General features: G+C 43.0%; 1 long non-coding RNA gene across 1 annotated transcript; it reads right to left on the bottom strand.

The window, feature by feature from the left end:
- Positions 1–2,175: 2,175 nt before the first annotated feature.
- Positions 2,176–5,846, bottom strand: LOC118354210 (uncharacterized). The gene is made up of 3 exons (XR_004814261.2): positions 5,588–5,846; positions 2,686–2,827; positions 2,176–2,594 (listed from the first exon to the last, which is right to left on the bottom strand). It is a non-coding gene; the product is annotated as an uncharacterized LOC118354210 (long non-coding RNA).
- Positions 5,847–9,226: the final 3,380 nt, after the last annotated feature.

Raw genomic sequence — 9,226 nt, 5'->3', positions numbered from 1 at the left:
CTGGCTTGAAGTAAATTCTCAATGCAGACTTGCATCCACTTGAACTTGACTATTCAGCGGTTTACTTCACTCATGAGGCAACATTGGCAGAAAGTACATGAACTTGGAGAATGCCCATGCCCCTACTAAATTGGCAGTATGTGAAATAATAAGTTCAATTTGTCAGTTAGTTTGCTCTCTGTAAAAATAATGATGACTGCCAACATTTTCAAAATGAGGAAAGAAGTTGCAGTGATGGTACTGGGTAAGTTACATCAGCATCAAGTCAGTAATTGTACGACAGTGGTTCTCAAAGTGTGGTCTCTGGAATAGTGCATCAGGGTCCCATGGAAACTTGCAAGAAATGTACAGCCTTCTGCCCCTCTTTAGACTTAAACTGAATCAGAAACTCTGAGGACAGGGCTCAGCCATTTGTGTTTTAACAAGATCTCCAGGAGATATGGGTGCTCACTCCCATTGGAGAGCCACTCTCCTGGTTCGTTCACAACCTCCCATATGATTTCAATGGTTCTCACCCATAGATAAGCAGGCACCTTAAATCTCCAGCAGCCTGAGACTAACAGTGTATTAGGTGTATAGACAGGGCAGCCCCTGGGGTATGCCAGGCAGCTGGCACACAGTTCCTACAATGCAGTATGCAAGGGACACATTCATTCACAACTACATCTCAGGTTGAGATCAAGCCCCGCATTGAGCTCATGCTCAGTATGGAGACTCCTTGAGTTTCTCCCTGTTCCCCTGTCCCTCCACTCATACTTGCTCTCTCTCGCTCTCTCTCTGTCTCTCTCTCCCTCAAATAAATAAATAAGTCTTTAAAAAAAATACCACTTTGGTAATCACATATGGGAGGGGTGTCTGGGTGGCTCAGTCAGTTAAGCATCTGCCTATGGCTTAGGTCATGAATCTGGGGTGCTAGGATCAAGCCCCACATCAGGCTCCCTGCTCAGTGGGGAGCCTGCTTCTCCTTCTGCCTGCTGTTCTCCCTGCTTATGCTCTCTCACTCTCACTCTCTCTCTCTCTTATAAATAAATATCTTTTTAAAGATCACATACGGGAAAGTATGGCCAGCCCAAAGAACATTTAAATGATTAAGTCATTAAGAGCAAACCTGTTTACCACTTATAAAGCCTAGTTACTAATGTTAGGAAAGAGGAGAAAAGGCAAAATAACACCAACACTTCCTAATAAGATTGTTTATTCCAGGGAATCCATTTGCAGTTGAGTCTCAGCAGGCGAATTAAGAAAGCATTCTGGGCGTTGGGCTTTGAGTAGACCTGCTGCATTGCCAGTGAGCCGAAAGTCTGGAGCTGGATTCCTAAGTCCCTGTAATGCTTTGCAGACACCCTTTGCTGCCTCTGTGAGCACCAATCCATAGACCTCTGTGGCTTCAAGCAGCAAAAAGAATATCTTTTGGGCCTAAATTAAGCCCAGAAAAGTATTCCCTGTTCCTGGTGTGAACCTATGATTACTATTTGTCCAGCTTTAATGTTGCTTTTTTGTAGTTATAACAGTTTCCCTTATCCTTTCAAAAGTATCCCAGTTTGGGGGCACATGCTGGCTCAGGTAGTAGAGCATGAGACTCTTGATCTCAGGGTCATGGGCTCAAGCCCCACATTGGGCATGGAGCCCATGTAAAATATATATAGATATAAAAAAAAAAGCATCCCAGTTTTGACACTAAACTATGTGGTCACTGTACCTATTACTCAAGTGTTCTCCCTTCTTCTCCTTCTCCTCCTTCTTCTTTCTTTCTCTCTCTCTGACTCTCTTCCTTCTTCCCTCTCTCAGTCTTCCATTCCTTCTGCCTCTCTTCATATTTCCTGCCATCACTAAAGAAATTTCACAAACCTTCTCAGGTTCTTGAAATCCAGTTATAGAAACAGTGGAATAGGGGATCCCTGGGTGGCGCAGCGGTTTGGCGCCTGCCTTTGGCCCAGGGCACGATCCTGGAGACCCGGGATCGAATCCCACATCAGGCTCCCGGTGCATGGAGCCTGCTTCTCCCTCTGCCTATGTCTCTGCCTCTCTCTCTCTCTCTCTCTCTCTGTGACTATCATAAATAAAAAAAAATTAAAAAAAATAAAATATATATTAAAAAAAAAAAAAAGAAACAGTGGAATATTGTACAACTGATCGCAGCACTCCAGGGCTGTCACTCATATAGACATGGTGTGAATGGATCCATTGGAATTGTGCAGCTTCCAATCTGCACAGATATCTGGTACTGTCCTAAAAAGGGACTTTAGTGTGAGATCTTAAACTCCAGCCTAGGTCCATGTGTCTAGTCCCTGATCTTTAAGTGATTGGCTTCCTCCAAGCTGCTAAAATTTGGGACTATGTAATGACTTGGAGTTCTAAGAATTGGAACTTTATCTGCAAAACTAATCAAGACCATGGCACATACTAATTTCTCACTGCTCCTCACACTTGACTTGTTTTATTATTCAACCTAATTTTTGATCGCGAGCCCTTTGACTAAAGATATAGTTAAGCTTTGACATCTCCATTCTCTGTAAAATACAATTTGTTTCTCACCTCCTTTTTCCATGTTTCAATCTGGGAAGCATCTGCCCTATGCATTTTTAGGTGGTCTCCTAGAAAATAAATGGAGAACAGAACATGATGAAGGAAATCAACTAATCCAGAGAACATTCTCTGCCCCCAGGAGATCAGATATGCCCATACTTGATGGTCTTGGAAAGGTCATCTCAACTCCATTTCTCTGGTATAATCTGCTGTAGCTTAGGATCCTTCAGAAAGTTCCTGGGACAGGCATGGCTACTGTCCAGATAACAGAAGGCAGGAGCTTCAAGAACAATTTTAGCCACTGCAAAATTGAGAGCAAAGGGCATCAAAATACTCCAAATGGCTCAGTGAAGAGAACCCCGAAATAAGAGTCGTGGGCCTTGGGGAGACTATATAAGGGTGCATCCCTGCAGAGTACAGCTACCCCCCAGCACAGTAGCCCGTCTTATGGTCCCCCCAAGTCACTGCAGATCAGACTCCTAGGAGAGGTTAGGAGAGACAGTGTACTATAGGCACAGGATGAATTCTTCTGGATGTCTCTGCCATGGGCAGCATCCCCAGTTTACCCAGGTCTCACACTGGACCTGCTCCTCTTTAGCAGGAGGAATTTACCTGCTGCATTCTGCATTCAGCCTTATCAGGAATGTTGGCTTATGTCTCTGCTTATCCTCTATGGCATCCCTAACGGAGCAAGAGTCTAGGACAATACCAGGCACTGTCCTTAATTTGAACTCACCAGGCATCCTACAGAACTGATTCATCCTTGCCTCTCTTATAACTCTCACTGAAAACCCTTCTGCCAAGATCACCCCGACTGGTAAGTCAAAATATTCTTTTCCACGTATACCATACTTGCTTTTGTTTTGTTTGATTTCATCTCTTCAATTTTTAAAATTATGTACTCTACTGACTATATTTAGCAATAATATATTTATTATGTATTTATTATTTACACATGCACAGATCAGCATTTCTCAGTAAATACAGGACAATTCCAACACCCCTAAAGAATACCCTTGTTCTGTGTCTTTGTGTTAGGACTCTCCCCATATTTTTCACTTTTCCAGAATGTTATATAAATGCAATCATACAATATGTAATCCTTTAAGACTACATTCTTTCATTCAGTGAAAAGAGTGAATATTGTTCTCAAGTAGGACATTTGGCCATGTCTGCAGACATTTTTAGTTGTTATGATTTGGGAAGGGAAAGTACTACTGTCTCCTACGCATAGGGGTGGCATCTCCAGGATGAGGGTAAATACAATGCACAGAGTAGACCCACAACAAATTATCCAGCCTGAAAAAGGGCAGGAGCCATACTTTTGAGAATGGCACATTTCTCCCTAAGATTTATTTATATTGTTGCACATATTAAAAGTCCATTCTTTTTTTTAAGTGCTGAATCATAGTCCATTGTGTGGATGTCACACAGATTGCTTATATTTTCATCCTCTGAAAGACATTTGGGTTGTTTCCAGGGATGGGCAACTATGACTAGTGCCCCTACAATTATTCATGGAGGGTTTTTTTTTGTTGTTGTGTTGTTGTTTTTTGGATTTTTTATTTAAATTACACTTAGTTAACATACATGGATAGTTTTTTGTTTAAACTAAGTTTCATTTTTCTAGAATGCATACCCAGAAGTGAGATGTCTGGGTCACCTGGTAAGGGCATAAGTGTATGGTAACTTTTTAGAAACTGACTAAAGTTTTCCAGAATGACTAAACCAGTTTGCATTTCCCTCAGCGATGCTTGTGCATTACTGTTGCTCTGCTTTTTCAATAGTATATTAACTGTATTTTGCTTTATGCCAGCATTTGACACTGAAGATTAAGAAATAGAGAGTTATTGACACGCCAGATCTCTCTTTGGGCTTCCTTCCCTACCACTCACCACTCAAAGATAAACACCATTCTAACATATAACAGCAGAGATTTGATTTCAATGTTTTGGACTTTAGATAACTGAATTTATAAAATGCACACTCTTCAGTGTCTGGCTTTTCTCTCTCAATATTTTGTTTATGAGACTTATCCCCATTATTGTATGTAGTTGTGATTGATGATACTCTTGGTCACATGATACACCCTTGTGTGATTTACATTTTATTCCAGATGAATGTTTGCTTTCTTTTTTACTGAGGTTTAATTTATATTCAACAAAATGTACCAATTTTCAGTGTGCAGTATTTTCGAAAAATATATATACTCATGTGAACACCAACATTACCTAAATACAGGACATTTCAGCACACCAAAAATATTTTCTCATTCCCCTTTGCCTGCATTCTCCTGCAGTACCCCCATGCCCAGTTGCACATTGATCCATTTCTGTCACAATTGCTGATCTTTTCCAGACTTTCATGTAAATAGAAATATAGAGTATGTAATCTTATGTGTCTGTTTCCTCTGGCTCAGCATAACATTTTTGAAATCCATCTACGTTGTTGTATGTATCAGTACCCTGCCCTATTTTATGGTCAAAGCACACTCCAATGCATATGCCATATTTTTAAAAAATTTATTCATTTGCTGTTGGACATCTTTGGTATTCCAGCTTTGGGTTATTTTGAATAAATCTGCTGTGAAAAACCATATACAAGTCTTTATGTGGAAACCCATTTTTTCCCCTTGGGTAAAGAAAGAAGTGTGAGATGGCTGTGTCATATGTTACATCTACATTTAACTTTATAAGAATAACGTGCCAAAATGATTTCCAAATTGATTGTGCCACTTTGCATTCCCAGTGGGAAATAGGAGTTTTAACTGCTTCAACATCCTCACCAACAACTTTTGGCAAGACTGCTTCGTTTTCATTCTTAATTTAGCCATTCTAGTTGGTGCATAGTTGTATCTCATTGCGGTTTTAGTGTCCTATGTATGTCAAGTTTTTCAAGTCTTCCTTATCTTTATTGATTTTTTAATGCTTATTCTATATATTACTGGGAAAGGAGCTAAAATCTCTAATGATAGTTGTAGACAATACTTGTTTCTCCTTTCAATTGTATAAGGCTATAGGCTTTAATTCATGTATTTTGAAGCTCTCTATTAGGTACTTACACAGTTACGATTATTAAGTTCTCTTGATATCTTGGCTTCTTTATATTATATAATGTTTGTCTTTATTCCTGGCCATAAACTTTTCCTGAAGTCTTTGTCTGATTTTATATAGTCACTTCAACTTTCTTTTTATCCCCTTTGCATTCAATTTACTTTAATTCAGCATGTGTTCAACAAATATTGGTTGAGTTTCTGTGCACCAGACCCTATTGTAAGCATGGGAATAACATTAATGAACCAAGCAAAGACTTTTGCCATTATGCAGCTTCCATCCTGTGGGGAGAGACAAACAATAAACAATCATCATAATAAATGAGCAGATAGTATATTAGATGGTAATTAGCTCTATGGAAAATAATAGAATAGGATAAGTGAATTGAGAATATAACTGTGGAGAAATGAGACGGTAATTAGGTCTCACTTTTTAACAAAGGGATGTCCAGAGTCACCCTCCCTGATATGATATCTGGGAAAAGATTTCAGAGAGATGATATGGTTGGTCATAGGGATGGATTTTCATGATGAGACTTCTAGGCAGGGGACACAACCAGTGCAAAGGCCCTATGGCAGAAACCTGCAATGTTCTCTTGATTAGTGTTTGCATGGTAAATGGTATATTACTGCATTCCTTGACTTCTAAGACATGTCTGTCTTTACATGTAAGGTGTATTTATGTTAGAGAGGATATAGTTAAATCATGCTTTTTAATTCAGTCTGACAATATCTACCTTTTATTTGAAGTATTTGACATTTCCATTGAAGGCAATTATAAAGTGCTTGAGTTCAATCTACCATCTTGCTACCTGGTTTATATTTCTTACAGCTGTTCTTTGATCTCTTTCTATTTTTTTTTCACGTATTCCTTTGAGTAATTTACTATTTGTCATGTCTCTATTTTACTTTCATTATTGGTTCATTAGTAATTCCTCTTTGTTTTATATTTTAATGGTTATCTAAAGTTTAAAATTTGCATATTTATCATATAAACTATCTTCTAATAATAATATATAACATCTCTTATAATGTAAAAACTCACATTAAGATATTTCCATTTACTGGGGGGGAGGAGCAAGATGGCGGAAGAGTAGGGTCTCCAAATCACCTGTCTCCACCAAATTACCTAGAAAACCTTCAAATTATCCTGAAAATCTATCAATTCGGCCTGAGATTTATAGAGAGACCAGCTGGAATGCTACAGTGAGAAGAGTTCGCGCATCTATCAAGGTAGGAAGACGGGGAAAAAGAAGTAAAGGAACAAAGGCCTCCAAGGGGGAGGGGCCCGCGAGGAGCCGGGCTGAGGCCGGGGCGAGTGTCCCCAGGACAGGAGAGCCCCGTCCCGGAGACGCAGGAGCTGCACCGACCTTCCCGGGCGGAAAGGGGTTCCAGGGAGTTGGAGCAGGACCCAGGAGGGCGAGGATGCCCTCGGGTTCCCTGGGACAGTAACAGACCAACTGCGCGCCAGGAGAGTGCGCCGAGCTCCCTAAGGGCTGCAGCGCGCATGGCGGGACCTGGAGCAGCTCGGAGGGGCTCGGGCGACGGCTCCGCGGAGGGGGCTGCGCGGCCCCGGGAGCAGCTCGGAGGGGCTCGGGCAGAGAAAGGCTCCGTGCGGAGGGGGCTGCGCGGTTCCAGGAGCAGCTCGGAGGGGCTCGGGCGGCAGCTCCGCGGAGAGGGCTGCGCGGCCCCGGGAGCAGCTCGGGGGGCTCGGGAGGAGGAAGAGGCTCCGTGCGGAGGGGGCTGCGCGGTTCCAGGAGCAGCTCGGAGGGGCTCGGGCGGCGGCTCCGCGGAGGGGGCTGCGCGGCCCCGGGAGCAGCTCGGAGGGGCTCGGGCAGAGGAAGAGGCTCCGTGCGGAGGGGGCTGCGCGGTTCCAGGAGCAGCTCGGGGTGCTCGGGCGGCAGCTCCGCGGAGGGGGTTGCGCGGCGGCGGCCCGGGAGCGCGAATCCACCAGCGCAGGCCCCGGAGCACAGGGCGCCGGGACACAGCCCAGGATCCCACCTCCCCCGGGACAGGCAGAGGCCGGGAGGGCCCAGGACAGCAAGGACGCTCCTGCCCCGAGCTGAGCAGATCAGCGGCCCCGCCCCGGAGCCTCCAGGCCCTGCAGACGGAGTTCCTGCCGGAGCTGAATCCAGGTTTCCAGAGCTGCCCCGCCACTGGGGCTGTTCCTCCTGCGGCCTCACGGGGTAAACAACCCCCACTGAGCCCTGCACCAGGCAGGGGCACAGCAGCTCCCCCAACTGCTAACACCTGAAAATCAGCACAACAGGCCCCTCCCCGAGAACACCAGCTAGACTGACAACTTCCAGGAGAAGCCAAGGGACTTAAAGTACACAGAATCAGAAGATACTCCCCGGTGGTTCTTTTTTTTGTTTTGTTTTGTTTTGCTTTTTGATTTGTTTCCTTCCCCCACCCCCTTTTTTTTTCTCCTTTCTTTTTCTTTCTCTTTTTCTTCTCTCTTTTTTTTTTCGTTTTTTTCTTCCCTTTTTTTTCTCTTTCTCTTTTCTTTCCTTCTTTCTCTCCTCTCTTTTTCTCTTTTTCCCAATACAACTTGCTTTTGGCCACTCTGCACTGAGCAAAATGACTAGAAGGAAAACCTCACCTCAAAAGAAAGAATCAGAAACAGTCCTCTCTCCCACAGAGTTACAAAATCTGGATTACAATTCAATGTCAGAAAGCCAATTCAGAAGCACTATTATACAGCTACTGGTGGCTCTAGAAAAAAGTATAAAGGACTCAAGAGACTTCATGACTGCAGAATTTAGAGCTAATCAGGCAGAAATTAAAAATCAATTGAATGAGATGCAATCCAAACTAGAAGTCCTAACGACGAGGGTTAACGAGGTGGAAGAACGAGTGAGTGACCTAGAAGACAAGTTGATAACAAAGAGGGAAACTGAGGAAAAAAGAGACAAACAATTAAAAGACCATGTAGATAGATTAAGGGAAATAAACGACAGCCTGAGGAAGAAAAACCTACGTTTAATTGGGGTTCCCGAGGGCGCCGAAAGGGACAGAGGGCCAGAATATGTATTTGAACAAATTCTAGCTGAAAACTTTCCTAATCTGGGAAGGGAAACAGGCATTCAGATCCAGGAAATAGAGAGATCCCCCCCTAAAATCAATAAAACCGTTCAACACCTCGACATTTAATAGTGAAGCTTGCAAATTCCAAAGATAAAGAGAAGATCCTTAAAGCAGTAAGACACAAGAAATCCCTGACTTTTATGGGGAGGAGTATTAGGGTAACAGCAGACCTCTCCACAGAGACCTGGCAGGCCAGAAAGGGCTGGCAGGATATATTCAGGGTCCTAAATGAGAAGAACATGCAACCAAGAATACTTTATCCAGCAAGGCTCTCATTCAAAATGGAAGGAGAGATAAAGAGCTTCCAAGACAGGCAGCAACTAAAAGAATATGTGACCTCCAAACCAGCTCTGCAAGAAATTTTAAGGGGGACTCTTAAAATTCCCCTTTAAGAAGAAGTTCAGTGGAACAGTCCACAAAAACAAGGACTGAATAGATATCATGATGACACTAAACTCATATCTCTCAATAGTAACTCTGAATGTGAACGGGCTTAATGACCCCATCAAAAGGCGCAGGGTTTCAGACTGGATAAAAAAGCAGGACCCATCTATTTGCTGT

This window comes from Canis lupus, chromosome 3, assembly GCF_003254725.2.
Source record: "Canis lupus dingo isolate Sandy chromosome 3, ASM325472v2, whole genome shotgun sequence".
Classification (NCBI taxonomy): domain Eukaryota; kingdom Metazoa; phylum Chordata; class Mammalia; order Carnivora; family Canidae; genus Canis; species Canis lupus.
The sequence above is the reverse complement of the archived record's forward strand: the minus strand, read 5'-3'. Positions and strand labels throughout refer to the sequence as shown.